At 35.8% G+C, this 18,277-nt stretch overlaps 1 pseudogene; it reads right to left on the bottom strand.

The window, feature by feature from the left end:
- Positions 1-16,937: 16,937 nt before the first annotated feature.
- Positions 16,938-17,918, bottom strand: LOC112669279 (F-box only protein 8-like; annotated as a pseudogene).
- Positions 17,919-18,277: the final 359 nt, after the last annotated feature.

The raw sequence follows: 18,277 nt of genomic DNA, 5'->3' as shown, positions 1-18,277 counted from the left end.
GAACTGGAGGGTATTATGCTGAGTGAAGTAAGTCAGTCGGAGAAGGACAAACATTATATGTTCTCATTCATTTGGGGAATATAAATAATAGTGAAAGGGAATATAAGGGAAGGGAGAAGAAATGTGTGGGAAATATCAGAAAGGGAGACAGAACGTAAAGACTCCTAACTCTGGGAAACGAACTAGGGGTGGTAGAAGGGGAGGAGGGCGGGGGGTGGGAGTGAATGGGTGACGGGCACTGGGTGTTATTCTGTATGTTAGTAAATTGAACACCAATAAAAAATAAATTAAAAAAAAAAAGATTGCATGGATAAATAATAGTGAAAGGGAATAGAAGGGAAGGGAGAAGAAATGGGTAGGAAATATCAGAAAGGGAGACAGAACATGAAGACTCCTAACTCTGGGAAACGAACTAGGGGTGGTGGAAGGGGAGGAGGGCGGGGGGTGGGGATGAATGGGTGACGGGCACTGAGGGGGGGCACTTGACGGGATGAGCACTGGGTGTTATTCTGTATGTTGGCAAATTGAACACCAATAAAGAATAAATTTATTATTTAAAAAATAAAAAATAAATAAATAAATAAATAAATAAATAACTCTTATGTCCTTGGAAAAACCATTTACCCTCTCTGAATCTCAGTTTTCGCATTGGGAAATGAAAATAATTGATTGTGTTTCTAGTCAGTTTGGTTTTCAGGAAGTTCTTTAGAGGAAATAAATATAATACAATATTTGTTTTAATTTAAGGATAATCTGGGGGTCCCTGGGTGGCGCAGTTAAGTGGCTGACTCTTGGGTTTGGTCGAGGTCCTGACCTCAGAGTTGTGAGATGAAGCCCCGGTAAGACTTCTGCTGCTATTAATTCAAGAAAGTAACTAAGGTTTCAGGAAGATGTCTTTAGTCCTTCTGACTCTCACACATAAAAATGACATCATTTCTTAAAACAAAATAAAGGTCACTGATGTAGCAATTCATTTCCAAAGGAAAGAGATAGAAAAAGCAACGCAGCAACAGTGCCAATAGGAGAAAGACTTAGACGACAAGGCCAGATAAGCCACAAGTTGGAACCAAAAGAAATCTGTTGGAAGAGATTGAGTCTGTCTTTTATCTTTTACACAGCTGGTCGAAGGAATAAACAATTTCTAAAACTATAATCACTGGCTATTTTTATAGAACTCATATAAAAAGAGAAAGACTTTTCAAGTGGCTAAATCCTTTTCAGACTTTCAATCCCATGTATCAGGCATTGCTTTTTTTATTCAATTACTTTAATTCTTTATTCGATTCTTTGAGATTGAATTTTCTGTCTATATGGATTTTTCAGAGGAATGTATGTATAAAGCAGTAGGTGGCACAAAGAGAGAATTATTAAATTATACCCACTTCTTGATATCCTTGGAAATGTTGGCTGAAGCAAAAAGAAGGCATAATGATCATTGTTAGCATTTTTGGTACATTTATATGAATAAATATATGAACAAAGTTGAATGGCAAAAAAGGAAAGAGCTTAAGACACAGTGTATATAAAAATGTGACAGCTTTATAATTTAAAATTTTAATATCCAAAAATAGCATTTTATAAAACATTCTATTATTTGGCATTATTTTTGACTTATTAAAAAATCATGAGTATCCAGCTAAATATTATGTTAGTTATATAATCACTTTTTACTCTTATTTTGATTATTCTATATTATATATGACTTTACTGTCCAATTGTTACTATTTATTTATTTATTTATTTATTAAAGATTTAATTTATTTGAGAGAGAAAGGGAGCACAAGTAGGTAGAGGAGGGGCAGAGAGAGAGGGAGAAGCAGACTCCGTGCTGAGCAGAAAGCCCAATGACGGCTGGATCCCTGGACCCTGAGATCATGACCTGAGCCAAAGGCAATGCTTAACTAAATGAGCTGTTCAGGTGTCCCCGGTTGTTATTATATAAAAGAAGGACAGACATCACCAAGGAGCACTACTAAAGCATTTTTCTGGGACGCCTGGGTGGCTCAGGGGTTGAGCATCTGTCTTTGGCTCAGGGCATGATTCTGGGATCCCTGGATCGAGTCCCACATCAGGATCCCTGCATGGAGCCTGCTTCTCCCTCTGCCTGTCTCTGCCTCTTTCTGTGTCTCTCATGAATAAATAAATAAATCTATTTTTAAAAAGGCATTTTTATATAGTCATATGCTTATTCGTCTTTCCGTGAACTTGTTAAAATAAAAAATATTTGAATGAATTGTAGTCTGGAAATGTCCTAAGATATTTTTGCCATATTTTTTTTTCTTTTTCCTGATTGTACTTTAAAAAACACCTACCGATTCTGATATAAATTTCCTAGAGTAGCTATTCAAATGTAGCCAGCAGGTGTCTCTCTTAGACTCATCCGATCAAGACAATGTGTCCTTTTCTCCTCCTTGAGTTGAAACTCAACTGGCCATGCAACTTTATTTAGGACATTACAATATAATGGCACTTGTTTCTTAACGTACTGTCAATATTATTTAAGCAGACTGCTAAATGTCAGGATGACTTAATTTCCAAAGCAAAGAAAATGAAAAAAAAAAAAGTTCTTTTATCTTTAGAGACAGAACTCTGTCTGGTTCAAGAAGAAAAATATGAGACATAGTGAGGCTGAATGGGTAAAAGTAATGGCAACTAAAGCAAAAACAAATAAATTAATTAAAAATAAAAAAACTAAAATCTCTAATTTACAACTGTAAAGAAATGCATAATTTTATCAAAGGAAATACATAAATAACAATATCATTTTGCAATATTTGTGTACCTATAGGTTTAGTATGCTCTGAATGCACTAAATTCAGATTTATAAAATAATGATAAAAACACAGAGACTAAAATTAAATGTGTAATCAGATATATGTAGGTACAACATAGATAGAATTTTAAGACATGCTCAATTCTTGAGTTTACTTTCTTCCTTTTATAAATATTTCCACTACTTTTTGTAGACAAAGTGACTTAATATGCTCCCTTTGCCCTTGTATTATGAATTGCTATCAAACTTAACAAATAAGGATTCATATTTTTAAAATTACAGAAATTATATATAGGAATTTCTAAAGTTTTATACTCTTTTTATATATCATTTTCTTTAAGGTTTATCTACTTTTTTTTTGTTTTTATCACTGGTTATATATCTTTCCAATTAGCTTTTGAATATATAGCTTTGAAAGCTGACACGCAGATATACATGAAAATTTCCAGAAGTGGAAAATAGCCATTTTTCTTGATAAAATGACTCTAGATATGTTAAAATTGGCACCGGTCTTTCTATCTGAGCAATAGAGAGGGTCATTGAGAGGATGTGATTGCTGGTTGATCCACAAGCTGGATCCAAGCAATCAGAGGATCATACCCTCTTCCCTGTCTTGGAATATATGTTTAGACCAGTTTCCCCAATAGCAGCTGTTTCCAAAATGCAACTTTAAGAGGATAAGGTGGTGTAGGGACCACTTGGACCATACAGATGACTAAACCCCTTGTTAAACCTTTAAGGTTCTGGTTGGTGGATGCAGAGATTTCATTGTCTTCATCCAATGAAGAAAAGCCTAGTATGTAAATTCCTATGCTTATTAAACCTGCTCCCTCCTAATCTGGAGTGGTATGTCTCTTCAGTCTCTCTTTGCTTTCCACTTATGGAGACCAGTTTCAAATTTCACCTGGGAAATTCCTGGGGTTGCAAACCAACGGAGTTGGACCATTCTATTTGTTGGTTTTAGTAGTCATTTTTAATAATTTGCACAAACTGAGCTTATTGTCTCCAATAAATCTTCTATTTTTCAATAGAATTTCATGCTCATTTCCCAGCTAAAATTTATTCCATTCAGCCCTGTCATGCATGTTGATAAACATACTTGACACTTTATAAATTGAATAGGTAATACATAGTCATAGAAGATGTTAAGTAAGAGGTTGGCTTTCCTACCATAGCTATTTCCCATTTTCCCAGTTTCCCTATCTATAGACAAATATTAATACTAGTTCTTTCCCTTTTTTTAATCTATATAGAGAGAGTGCATGCACATGTGCAAGCAAGGAGTAGGGGCAAAGGGAGAGCAGGATGGGGGGCGGGGAGAGGGCGTATGTGCAAGCAGAAGAGTAGGGGCAAAGGGAGAGAGAGAGAGAGCAGCCCTGAGCCAATTCCTATGCAGAGCTCAATCTCATGACCCTGAGATCATGGCCTGGGCTGAAATCAAGAGTCTGATGCTTAATTGACTGAGCCACCCAGATGCCCCTAGTTCTTTATATTTATGAAGGTATTAGATATACCTTCTACTCCTTATTCAGTACAATACTCCAAGACATTGGAGGTACCATATAAACTCCTTTCGATAGTGTCATTCTTTCTCACTTTAATTCAAAAGACTGAAAATAGGACAGCAGCTTTCTAAAATACTGGCAAGTTTTCACCACATGATGGTTTAAATTCTCCTTGTGTGCTATGTTATGTCACACTAGTCTATGTTTCTTTTAGTCAATCAAAGATTATAACTTCAACCCTGTAAAATAGAATTACTGTACATAATCCTATTATGTGCATGAGAATATAGCAATAAAAATAGAAATTAAATTAATTAAAACTAGACATCATGTAGTCTAACAGGTGTGTGAAGTGTTTCTTATGGTTAAGTAGGCATAGTCAGAGCTATTTGACATAAATATTGAGACTTAGATGCAAGGATTCTATCTTAAGGGCACTATTCCAATTCTTAGTAGAGGTGACACTCAACAGAGCCATATTTCTGGACAAGATAATGCACTTAAATGGGAGGATAAGAGCTCAGATGTCAAGGAATTTTCAGGGACTGTTTTATAGGTGTGTGTGTGTGTATGTGTGTGTGTGTGTGTGTGTGTGTGTGTGTGTGTTTGTGGTGGGCAGGAGATTGGTTACAGGGCTAGAATGTGAGGATCCATGAAATGAGACTAAACAACTTGATTGATTCAATGCTGGGAAGATGACCTGTTGTCCTGTTTCAATGATGCCAAGAGAATTCCTTAATTTGGCTCTGTCAAGGGAATACAAAACAAGGCCAGACCAAGACCTGACTAATTTTACTAGTAAAGATATGGTGAGTCACTTTTCGGTTCAGCTATTTTATTAGTTACATAGAGAAAAACAGATTAGCTAAAGGAGCCGTTTTCCCACCATCTTTGTTCAACACTGAAATCACAGGAACTAAATGGCTCAAACATGGGAGTGGGATACCCTGTTGCTGAGGGGCTCATTCTAGACTGCAGCTGAACAGTTTTGTGGTTTGAAGCTTCATTCTGAGCATGAAGTTCTAGAACCCTCCCATCTCATCAGATCCCAGGAGGTAATAAGAAACTGTTTCATGATAACTTCCTAGCAAAAATGGGTGAAGGGTGTGAGTGGGATGGCCTTGCAGGTGCTCTTTTTATGTCTTTGTATCTTCCCGTGTTCTGATGGTATCACAAAGCATCCTGCCAAGGCTCAGATTAGCTATTAGGCTCATATTTCTGCCTATGTGATCTACATGGATATGTGCAAACTTGTCAAGGTGCCATGTAGGGCTCTCCTACAGTGACATGACCAAAAATTTTGGAAGTCACTGAAAATACTTAATGCGTTTCTTTTTCATTTTTGTCTCCACAGATATTTCTAACATGCTGTATGAAAAATTGGATCAATTGTCACTTATTGTTTCGTGTTCATCAGTTTTAAACACCTTTCAGATCATCTAAGATAATGTTTCTAGCAGTCCACTTTATTAAATTTCATTGGTAACAGACTAACCTCACTCACTTCAGAAAGACCTATTTTATCCTAGTATAACTGAATATTAAGCTCCACTTCAGTGATCACCTTTTCAGTTACTCCAATTGAGTAATAGTTATTCCTTGCCCATCTTATTATTCGTGTTGCCATTACTCTGTCTCAAACACAATTCCTAAAAATGGTCACAGAAATCCCCGACACATAGTTTTTCCCTGTATAAATAATGTTTCCCTAATCTGATTAGACAATATTTTATTTTCTGCCTCCTTTTAAGAATAGCTTTACAGTGATTAAAGTATAATGTCAAAATGGTTATTCATCATAGATTTTGGTGTCTGGTGGTCTAGAATTAACTGTTTTTCAAAAAACCCTAAATTAAAAGTTGAACCCTGGGATTATGCACAATGGATATTGTAAGGACACTTAACAGAATCTATTATAACAGCTATATTCTCCTCATAAATTCTCTTCACAGATTCCATCCACACTACCAACTAAAATAAAAACAGAAAATTAGAGGAAGGAAATAGAGCAATATAAACATTTTCTTTTTCTTTTAAAATTGGGACCATTCCCAGCTGACCAATGAAAAGAAAAACTCAAATAATTAAGATATTCTTTAAAAAATTAAGATATTCTTGACACCTCCCCCCAAAATATCACATTTTCTGCTGCAGAAGAAAAAGAGAGAGAGATAGATAAGGATAGAGAGAGAGAGAGATGGTAGAGAGAGAGAGAAGAAGAAGAAGGAAAAGAAGGGGGAGGAGAAGGGGAAAATTTGGCTAACACTCTAGGAATAACCACTCAGATTTAATTAGTAGACATTTTGTCATATTTAAGTCCAATATTTGTTATAGAATTAAAATATTACAGAAGTTGAAATCTTTTGAATATTCTTACAATCCTTTTTCTCACCTTTACTTCACTAAAACAAACATTATTTCAGTTTTATGATAATCCAACTCTTGCTTGAATAAATTTACCATGTAAGTATACATGAATTTTCTTTTGTGTATTACTAACAAATACATAAAATATATTTTTGTAATAATACAAAAAACATCATTATGGTAAGGGTTCATAAGTTTCCTTTTATTTGCCTTTTTTATCAATGTTTTAGCTAATCTTGGCTTTTTTCGTTTTTGTATACATTTCAGGACGAGTTTGATCAAATTCTGTGAAGTGCAATGAATGAATAGATTTTCTTGGCCAGAACTGGCATCTTTACAACGCTGAGGTTAGCTACCCACAAACGCAATCTGTGTCTTCACTCATTTAGCATTCTTTTATTTCTTTCAGTAGGTAGCTTTACAAGATTTTCCCAAAAATATATTACATTATCTTCGTTCGATTTATTCCTCTGTAACAGCAGTTCTTTCTATGGTTATTGACGTTTTTAAATTAAATTTTTTCTCTTTTAATTCTTGCTTTATTTTGTCAAAATTATATATGTAGTGAACTTGACTGTTTTTAATTTATCCCCAAACTCCTTCTAAAATCCAAGCAAGTCAACATGACAGGAAAAACAAAACAAAACAAAGCCCTCATTACATCTTTTAAAAAGTAGGCAATAAGAATCTCCACAAATTTCATAGTAAAGGTGAGGTTGACAAAACCACCAAAGCAGCAACAATAGAATAGCAGCTGGGAGAGTGAAAATACAATATAAAAATAAACATAAATTATGGAAATACCTCTCCCTCCTGCAAAAGCCAGAAAATTATTACCACTTAATCTAATGTGTTTTACCCTGAGTGGAAACCTGAATAGATGCAATGAGAATTAACTAGTAAAACTGGGAGAATGCTTCACAGGGGCTAATTGCAATGCAAGAGCCTCTGAGCAGGTATAGAAGATTGAATATTGCTATTTCAGCATATCCTCCTGATAATATCAGATCTAGCAAGCTCATACTCTCTTACAAAGGAAAATAGCTCACCTAGAGAACAAATTCTAACTGTGGCATTGAAAATCAACAGGACAAAGACAGTGGCCCTTCAATTTAGAAAGCGTAGGAAGGTATCACTGACAGTAAATGCTTGAAAAATCCATGAAGTTTGAAAATACATTCCAGCTATTTTTTTCTGGTACACCTTCATTATTTAGACATAAGATACAGAAAATAAATAAATATAATAAAATCTAACTCCATGCAAGTTCATTACAATAAAAAAGATAAAAATAAAGTATATGTTTGAATGAATAACAGAAAAACACCAGGAATTCATAGTGACAAAGATGAAACAGTAATTTAATATATATTAGTGAAGAAAATTTTTTAAATTATGCAACCATTGAAGAATTGACTAAAATTCAATGTGTAAAGTCTCAGAAATATATGTGGAGAAGAGGTTCTAGTTCAAGATAGCGACATATGAAAATCTTGAACTCACCTCTTCCAAGAGACGTACTGAGTCCACAACTATATAGAGCATTTTTTCCCTTAAAGCATCTTAAATGCTCGCTGAGTCATGATTATACAACAGGCAAATGAGAAGAAAATCATATTGAAGTAGGTATCACACACATACACGCACTGGGATATTATTCAGCCATTAAAAATAATAAAATCTTGTCATGTGACAACATGGATGGATCTTGAGGTTGTTATACTAAAGACAATAAGTCAGACAAGGAAAAACAAATACCTTATTATTCTTTTATATGTGGAGTCCAATGGCAAACAAAACCCCTAGCTCTTAAGTACAAAAAACAGATTAGTGGGTGCTAGAGGCAAGAGGTAGGAAGTAAGAGAAATGGGCGAAGGGGGTCAAAAGATAAACAAACAAACAAATAAACACATGCACTATTGATCAAAGCCACTGGGAAATTTATCATAATATCTATCCTAATAGGGATATCTCTTTTTAAACTAGAAATATAGCGCTAAATATAGCACTACTTTCTTTCTTTCTTTCTTTCTTTCTTTCTTTCTTTCTTTCTTTCTTTCTTTCTTTTTTTTTTTTTTTAAATTTAGCACTACTTTCAAAGAAGTTTTAGTACACTTTATTCTAGTCAGGGCTAAGGATCCTGAGGTAAATTAAACCTTAGGAAAATAAAATTAATAAAACAAAATTAACAAAAACAATGTAAACAAAAGTGATATGAGTGCATATCTGCAATATTTTTTTAAAAGAAATAAATGTCTAGGTGACCAAAGGTATCCAATAAGACCCGTCGGGTATCAGGAAAGAGATAGTGCATGGGGACTGCGGAGAAAATGAACCATAAGGGCAAAGAGAGGCCACAGGGAAAAAAAAAAAAAAAGTAAGGAACAAACACAAGTTGGAAAGGGGGGGATATATAAAAATATTAGAGAAATGAGAAAAACAAAAGGAAGAGAGAGAAAGCATTTTAAAAGTTAAATGAAAATAAAGAATAAGTATATTTAAAAATTGTAGGTGATAAAACACAAGCTGTGGTGCAGATGTAATAACAAGGAACAGATTTATAATCCCATCTGAAACAACCAAAAAGCATAGACAGAAAAAAGAGAAAGAAACAATAACTAGGGTTTTTTTGCATATTTTTAAATGTATTTTCCAATTTTCTTTTTTCCAGAAACATTGCATTAAATTATATATTACCAGTAGTATGTGTGACAGCCTCTGGCCGTGTTTAAAGTTTTATGTGATGGGAGGAACTTGCTGCTTTAATTTGTGCTTCTTGATTTAAAAAGTTGAAAAACCTTTTTATATTTATCATTTACTTTTCTCCCTTTGTCTTTTTTTACTTATTTTTCTGGTAGCGTGTCTTTTGTTTTTTAAATTAAGAATATGTTTTAGAGCAGTTTTAGACTGACAACAAAATTGAAAGAGAAGTACAGAGATATCTATCCCTTGCTCCCACACAATCATGGTGTCCCATATTATCAATCCCCCCACAACCTAGTATATTTGTTAAAATCGATGGACCCACACTGACACATCATGGTCATATATCGTTCATGGGTTACATTAGGGATCACTCTATATATCGTTCATGGGTTACATTAGGGATCACTCTTGGTGTTGTACATTCTATGGATTTGGATGACTGTATAATGACATCTATCCATCATTATGCTACCAAACAGAGTATTTTCACTCTCTTAAAAAACGTAGTTTTTAAGACACTGAACATTAGACAACAGAAGACAGTGATACATGAAAGAGAAGCAAACCAGACGAACCCTATCCCAGTTTGCTGACTTAAGACAATTTCCAAGCCTGGTGCAGAGCTCTGAAGACTCCCTGAGTTGAAGCAGCTGAGTAGAGACCCCAGGGAGAACTAAATGACTATAATTTACAAGAGAGAGAGCACTGGGGGAGGAAATGCCCTGGGAGAATTTTCAGATACTTCAGTGAGCTTCCCCAAGAGTATTCAGCAAAGGGCCAGAGCAGCTCATGCATGTGAAAGAAATACAGGTGGATATGGAGGCAGAGCAATCAAAAAAATTAGAGGGGACAGTGCCTGGTGCTCACATAGGGTAGTGAAAAGCATCCGTTCTTACCAGCCAGCCAGACTGGAAAGTCTCAGGATTAATAGGGGCATTGAATGGAATACTCAGGAGTCTTGCCTCAGGAATGAGAAATAATTAGCCCAATACTTAGCACTGTTCTAGAACCACCTAAAAAAAATCATTAAAGCAAGACCAAAATGGATTCACTGCTTCTAGGTAACCAAACTTCATCCTGGAACAAAGATCAAAATATTTACACAAAATCAAAACTATATAGTACCATTTGAATATAAAATTTGAGACATTTGGCATCTAGTCATAGAACCAGGCATGATAAGGAAAAGGAAAATATGACCTATAATGAGAGGAAAAAGCAACTGCTGGAAACAGAGAGCAGATACAGATGTTAGGATTTGTGGGAAAAGACATTAAACCATATTTTAACTGTATGTTAAAGAGTCAAGATTTTTTTTATGTTAACATATTAACATTAAAACATGTTAATATGGGGATGCCTGGGTGGCTCAGGGGTTAAGCATCTGCCTTTGACCCCTGGAGTCCCGGGATCAAATCTCACATCGGGCTCCCTGCATGGAGCCTGCTTCTCCCTCTGCTCATGTCTCTGCCTCTCTCTCTCTCTGCATCTCTCATGAATAAATAAAATCTTAAAAAAAATAAAATAAAATATGTTAATATGCTTTAATATGTTAAAAAGAAAAAAATCAAGAGATAAAGACACACAGATAATAAGATAAATGGAAGATCATATCTTGGAATAGAAAAAAATATCAATTTGAAGACAAAACAATAGAAACTATGCAAAATGAAACACAAACAAATAAAAATTATTGACAAAAATTCTATAGTTGACATCATTCTTCATAGTGAAGACTGTGTACTTTCACGTTAAGATTGGGACCAAAACAAGAATATTTGCTTTTACCCTAAGATTAGGAGAATGGCACCAATACTTGCTTTGATTACTTCTATTCAAAATTGAATTCGTAGTCCTCTCTACACTCACTAGAACCCAAAGAAGCTTAAAGAGAGAAAAAAAAAAAAGTCTTGTTTTGCACCTGTTTTTAAAGGAGATACTGCTATTATTTTATTTTTCAAAGGTTTGCTGGAAGTTGTGGATAAATTCCTTATAACAAATTAAGGAGATCTTTCTATTACAAATTTTACATTTTTATCATAAATGTCCAATATTATTATTTCTTCTTTTTAAAAGATTTATTTATTTGAGAGTGAGAGAGAGAGAGAGAGAGAGAGAGCACATGCAGGGGAAGGGGTAAAGGGACAAGCCGACTCCCCAATGAGCATAGAGCCAGACTCAGGGCACCATCTCATGACCCTGAGAATAGGACTTGAGACAAAATCAAGACTTGGTCACTTAACCAACTGAACTACCCAGGAACCCCAAATTTTCTTTTTTTTTTTTTTTTTTCAATTTTTATTTATTTATGATAGCCTCAGAGAGAGAGAGAGACAGAGGGAGAAGCAGGCTCCATGCACCTGGAGCCCGACGTGGGATTTGATCCCGGGTCTCCAGGATCGTGCCCTGGACCAAAGGCAGGCGCCAAACTGCTGCGCCACCCAGGGATCCCAAATTTTCTTCTTATCTCTCTTGAGGGTTCCATATGTTTTTTCTCCTTTAATCTATTTATATAGTGAATACTAAATCATCATTATTAAGATTTAACTCTATTTTATCGTGAAATAAATTTTTAAAGATTTTATTTATTTATTCATGAGAGACACACAGAGAGAGGCAGAGGCCTAGGCAGAGGGAGAAGCAGGCTCCCTGTGGGGAGCCCGATGTGGGACTGGATCCCAAGACTCCAGGATCACGCCTTGAGCTGAAGGTGGACACTTAACGCTGAGCCACCCAGGCATCCCATGAAATAAATTAAAAAAAAAACAAAAAAACATTAGTTTAATGTTTCACTTATGGTCTTGCCCTTTTGCTCATATATTAAATAGTACTGAATTTTTTATACTTTGATATTGTCAAGAGTTTTTTAAAAATCAATTTTATACATATACTATAAAAGATGTTGAGAGGTGTTCTTTGTCCATCCATTTTGGGAACAGATTGTATAATAAGAAGTTGTCTGCTCTTTAAAGATTGGTTAAAACTCACATATAAAAGTGTCTCAAGCTAGTATCATTTTGGTTGTAGATTTTTCATTAATGATTCTATTCAATGTTTCTATTTATTTTTGGAGTCAAATTTCTGGGTTTATATTTTTAGGAAATACTCATTTAAAATAAATTTTAACATTTATTGTGTTGGATTTTTATAGTATTCTTTTAAATCTTGAGATTTTCAAGCAATTTATCTTTCAACATATGTATAGAAATCATAAAACTAGTTTTCAGGATGCCAACTTGATGTCATGCTGATAGAGTTTTTTATGCAACAAGTTTAATAATTATATTACAATATGATTAATAAGTTATTATCTTCATATAACAATTTTATAAATTTTAGATATAAAGTATGCAAATAATAATATAACAAGCACTCAGATATTCACTGCTCAGTTAAGGAGATAAAAAAGCACCAAGGCTGTTGAAGCCTCGTGTATTCTTCAATTTATTGACCCTTCCTGGATTCATCCTGACTAAGAGATGAGTCTCTTGAATTTGGTACTTATTTTTCCCTGAATTTGGTGTTTATTTTTCCCCCTGGATAGATTTTCATACTTACTACCACATACACGTACACACACATGTATTATTCATTCATTCGTTCAACTAACAATTATTGAGCAATAAGTGTCACATCCTATTTTAGATATTGGACATAGAACAAAGAAAGAACATAGACCAAAACCCTTTTTTTTTTTTTTTCATGATGCTAACATCACGGTAAGGTAGCCAGACAGTTAAAATAAGTATCTAAAATATGTAAGATGTTAGATGAGGGTAAGAGATAAAAAGGAAAAGTGTGGTCTGTGTTAAGGAAAATTTCATGGACAATGTGCTTTTTAAGTAAAAGTTAAAGGAAATGAAAGAGTGAGCCATGTAGATAAGCAGGGGCAACAATGCATGCAGGGAAGAAAGCAAGTACAAAGTCTTGGGGTAAAAAAAATATATACGGGTTCTGTATAAAGTACAGTAAATAAAAATAGAAAAATAGAAATAAGGAGAAGGAAGGTAAAGCCAGAAAAAATGAGAGTGTAAAGCCATTTAGAAGATATAGGCTGGAAATACAGGCCATTGTAGGAACTCTCAACTCTTGGTGAGATGGAAAACTTTTAGTAGTCTTTCAGGTAAAAGAGAAGTTTGAGCAGAGTGACACTTTTGACAGGAAAATTCTGGTACATTAACAATAAACTGCAGTGGGGGTAGGGACAAGGACGGGGAGCAAAATATCACTTGGGAGACTGGTGCAGTCATCCAGATGAAAGATAATGGTGGCTTAGGTGGAGGATTTGGTCCTCAGCAGTTAGAGTTACCACTAACAGAAATTTTCTAAAAAATATATATATATAGATAGAGGATGTGTAGAGACAGTGAGGTAAATGTACCAGGAGCTCAGTTTTGAATATGATAAATTAGTTATGCGTGTTAGACATTCCACGTGAAGATGTCAGAGGGGTAGCTCTATATGTGGAGCTGAATGGCGGGAGAAAGAAGATTGCAGGTATATAATTGGGAGGCATTAACATATAAATGACATTTAAAGGTCACCAAGGGAATTAGCATAAATAGAAGAGAAAAAAAAGTCCAAATACTGATCCTCGGTCAGCCCAAATATTGTGAGTGTGAGATAGGGAGGAAGAAGCACTTACTGTGCATGAAAGAACTATCCTTTCAGAAAGAAGGAAAACCCAGAGAGCACAATTTCCTCAAAACCACAAAGAGGTCATATGATGGTAGTAGATCAAGTAAAATAAATCTAAGAAATAACCATAGAATTCCTCTACTGAAAATCATCAGTGGCCTTGAGAAGAGGCATTTTGGTTGAGTGGTGGCAATGATAGCCTGTTGGTAAAGGTTCAGGAGTGAATGGGAAAAGGAAAATTGGAAAAAGTGAGTATAGGCAAGGAAATAAATGGAGCAGTCCAGGAAGGGAAGAAAAGAAAGGTTGTTTTTTTTTGTTTGTTTGTTTTTGCTTTTTTTTTTTTAATGTATGAAACAAATCCATATCTACGCCCTTATGAAAAATTCTAGTAGAGATGAAAAATTGACAGAAAAGACGAAGGGAAAATTGTTGAGCAAAGACATGGTCTGTGATAGATGATGAGATCTAGTTCACAAGGTGAGAGGGTGAAGATGTGTGATAGAGGACAATATAGAAGCTCAGTTACAGGTGGATTACTGGAAATAGTTGTGGGGCCTGGTGGAAGGTGTCTTCTGATTGTCCTTATCTTGTCAGCAAACTAGGTGGTAAGGTCATCAGCTGAGAATGAAGTAGTAGGAAACGGGCTGTAAATTTGAGGGAAAAGAAGGGGTAAAATACTTGTGGGGAGGCTTACAAGTATCAATGGAATAATGAAATGTAATATGACTGCCAGGCAACTTGAAAGCATATAATTAAGATTTATGATTAGAAATTTTAACTGAAGGGCACCTGGTGGCTCAGTGGTTGAGCGTCTTCTTTCAGCGCAAGGTGTGATCCTGGGGTCCAGGAGCGGGTCCCGCATCTTGCTCCCTGCATGGAGCCTTCTTCTCCCTCTGCCTATGTCTCTGCCTCTCTCTGTGTGTCTCTCATGAATAAATAAATAAAATATTAAGACAAAGAAAATTTCATTGAGAGTAGGCTGTGTGTATGTGTATGTGTGTTTTCTAGCCACTTGATGTATAGAAGTGTGCATGTAGGATAACAAAAAAAGTTAGCAATTTTTTCCATAACAACGTGATGAAATCAGAGAGAGTCAAGAAGTTTGGATTTCTAAACTGAGTAAAAGAGAATCAAACATGCTAGGTATGAAGAAGGAAGAAAAGTTTAGGACCAGGATGCCTGGATGGCTGAGTGGTTGAGCATCTGCCTTTGACTCAGGGCATGATCCCCAGGGTCGGAGATCAAGTTCCACATCAGGCTCCCTGTGAGGAGCCTGCTTCTCCCTCTGCCTGTGTCTCTGTCTCTCTCTCTGTGTGTATCTCTCATGAATGCATAAATTAAATATCTTTTTTTTTTTTAAAAGAAAGGTTAGGATCAGTGGATTGTAAGTGTTCTAGGTCAATCTGTGTCCCCCAAAACATATGTTCAAATCCTAACCCCTGTTACCTGTGAACATGAGCATATTTGGAAGTAGCCTTTGCAGAGGTAATCAAGTTAAGATGAGGGTGTGCTAGATTAGGGTGGCCCTAATTTAATGGCTGGTGACTTTTTGCAAAAAAGGAAATTTGACACAGACACAGAGGTAAGACAGCCATGTGAAGATGGAGGTGGAAAATGGAGTCGTGCTGCCCCACACTAAAAAAATCAAGAATCCCAGAAACCACCAAAACCTAAAAGAGGCAAGGAAGGATTCTTCCCTAAAAGCTTCTGAGGGAGCACGGCCCTGCTGAACCCTTGATTATGGACTTCTTGACTCTTGATTATGGTCCCTAGAATTGTGAGAGAACAAATGTCTGTTGGTTTAAACCACTCAGTTTGTGATACTTTGTTATATAGTAGCCCTAGAGAACTAACACAGTAAATCATGGGAAGATCAAAGACGTGGCCATACCAGAGATATGTAGTCTCGGAGACAGTAAGTGATGGCTAGAGCGCTCAGGATTGAGTGTGTAGCCGTGGCAGTGGGTGGTGGAGGGAGTCAAGATCATTGAATAAGAGAATTTTGGGAAACTGAGATGCCAGGGAATTGCAAGGATTATCTTTGGGGATCTTAAAATTAAAATCATCAGGAATTATGGCAGTAGTAATATTAGAGAGAATGATGAGAATGTAGAAATCCAAATATTACACTAATCCTGGGAATTGATTTTAGGGCTTTTATATGATAGCAAAAAAGGGGGGATAGGTAAATCCTCTGAAGATATAAGATTTAAAGCTGATATTATTTTGTATGTTGAAATGCTTCATTCAATTGATAGCATATTATATGTATTTTTCAAATTGAATTTTTATGTAGTCTTATATTTGACATGTATCCATATATACATGAATTTCTGCTATGTAATATTCCATTCTATAGCTATGCCAATTATTATTTTTATCAATTCCTCTGTTAATAGATGTTTAAGTTTTTTCTAGTTATTAAGAGCAAAAACCTTCTCTCATTTTCTTTTTTATCCTATTGTACCTATAATTCTGTCTCCTTATTTTTAACTCTTGACTTACTTTGAGAGAAAAAGGAAAGGCTTTAGTTAAAATCTTGGCAATAAAATAATTATGATTATAAATCTCTTTAATTAAGTATGCACACATGACATGGTATTTTTTAAAGAGAATGGAAATGAATAGTTTTCAACCAAATCTAATGCCCAAATATACCATGTTTTAGAGGATAATGTCAGTTTAACATTCTTAAACAGCCTTGAGACAATGGCTCTGCTTTATGTAAGACACGATAAGCAAATTAAGAAAAACTGCAAAATTCTTTAATTCTCCAAGGAAATGACTGAAAAAGGAAATAGTAAAAGGGGGAAAAAAGGTATACACTGGAGCTTGATTGTACACAGAGGCTAGAATGACCAGTGCCAGGGTAACCCCCATATCTGCTCAGTAAGTTCTCGGGTATCTTTAGTTTGAAGTTAAGAGTTGAAGTCCTAGCAATTGTGCTTTTATGCAGCCACATGGCCCACAAGGTAGATATTGTCAAAAAGCTGCCCAACAAAATCCTCACCAATGTTTTGAGCAGCACAGCAGGTATTTAGAATAAATTCTGTGACATTTTGTTCTTCGCACAAGGACTAGTGAGGTGGATGGAAAATAGAATCAAACAGTGGCACAGTAGGAGCACCTGGGTGGCTCGGTCAGTTGCGTCCACTCTTGATTTCAGCTCGGATCATGATCTCAGGGTCATGAGACTGAGTCCCATGTCAGGATGCCCGCCCAGCAGGGAGTCTGCTTGAGATTCTCTCTCCCTCTCCTTCTGTCCCTCCCCTTCAGCTCGCTTTCCCTCTAAAATAAGGACATTTAAGGAAAAAATGAGGAGCACAATTTATAGACAGCATCAAGACTAAGGCCAACGTCTCATATTAAATTGGGGTTACAAGCACAGAATCTATGGGGGAATTTTCTTAGGAGAGTTTCAAGATACTCCCCACTACTTTGGGGGCCTGAATTTTGGGGGCAAGAATTTCTTTCTCAAATTTTGCAGCATTATAAGATCATCCAAGACTCTCCCCTGTCATCAAGATAGTGTCTCAGGCTTTTATCCCAATTCAGTGTTCTTGTACAGAAGATACACTTTTGCTATTTCCTTTGGTGATTCATCTAGAATACCCGTGGACCTGGTTTAGTCCCTCCCCTGGGTTAGCGGTAAAGATGAGGTTGCCTTCATCCAACTGTACATACAATTTACTGAAAGAAAATCCTAGAGGTGGGTTCTTATGATATATGGAAGAGTGACCCCAAGTGGATTCACACAACCCTTGCCGGAGAAGTTCATCTTTCTCCAGGTCCTGCCAAACCCATGAAGCCAAGCAGAGGTCAGTTGTATTCAGGCGGGACAAGATGGTAAAGCTTAGCTTGGGGTTCAACATTTTCAAATGCATGAAGGGAGCTTTGCTCACTCTAGCCTTCCTTCTGTGGTTGCACATTTCTGCACACTCTCCATAGCCCCTGACCCATCTGCAAGTGGGTTAGAAACTGGCTCACCTGATTGTGGAGGTGAGCGAGGCCAGTGTGGAATCTGTAGGGCAGGGGGTCAGAAAGAACAGGCTGGAACTCTCTGGAATGGGCTGACACTGCGGTCTGCAAGCAAAATTCCTTCTTCTGGGCATCTGCATTATTTTCAAATTGTGCTTCCTGTCTTTCTTCATTGATCTATTCTTCTCAATTTTTTTTCTCTTTTATTAGCCTTAAAAAAAAAACAAAAAAAAAAAAACCTGGCTTTAAAAAAATTCTTAAAAAAAATAAAAAAATAAAATTAAAAAAAAAAATTCTTTGTTTTGTATTT

Source organism: Canis lupus, chromosome 19 (assembly GCF_003254725.2).
Source record: "Canis lupus dingo isolate Sandy chromosome 19, ASM325472v2, whole genome shotgun sequence".
Classification (NCBI taxonomy): Eukaryota; Metazoa; Chordata; class Mammalia; order Carnivora; family Canidae; genus Canis; species Canis lupus.
The sequence above is the reverse complement of the archived record's forward strand: the minus strand, read 5'-3'. Positions and strand labels throughout refer to the sequence as shown.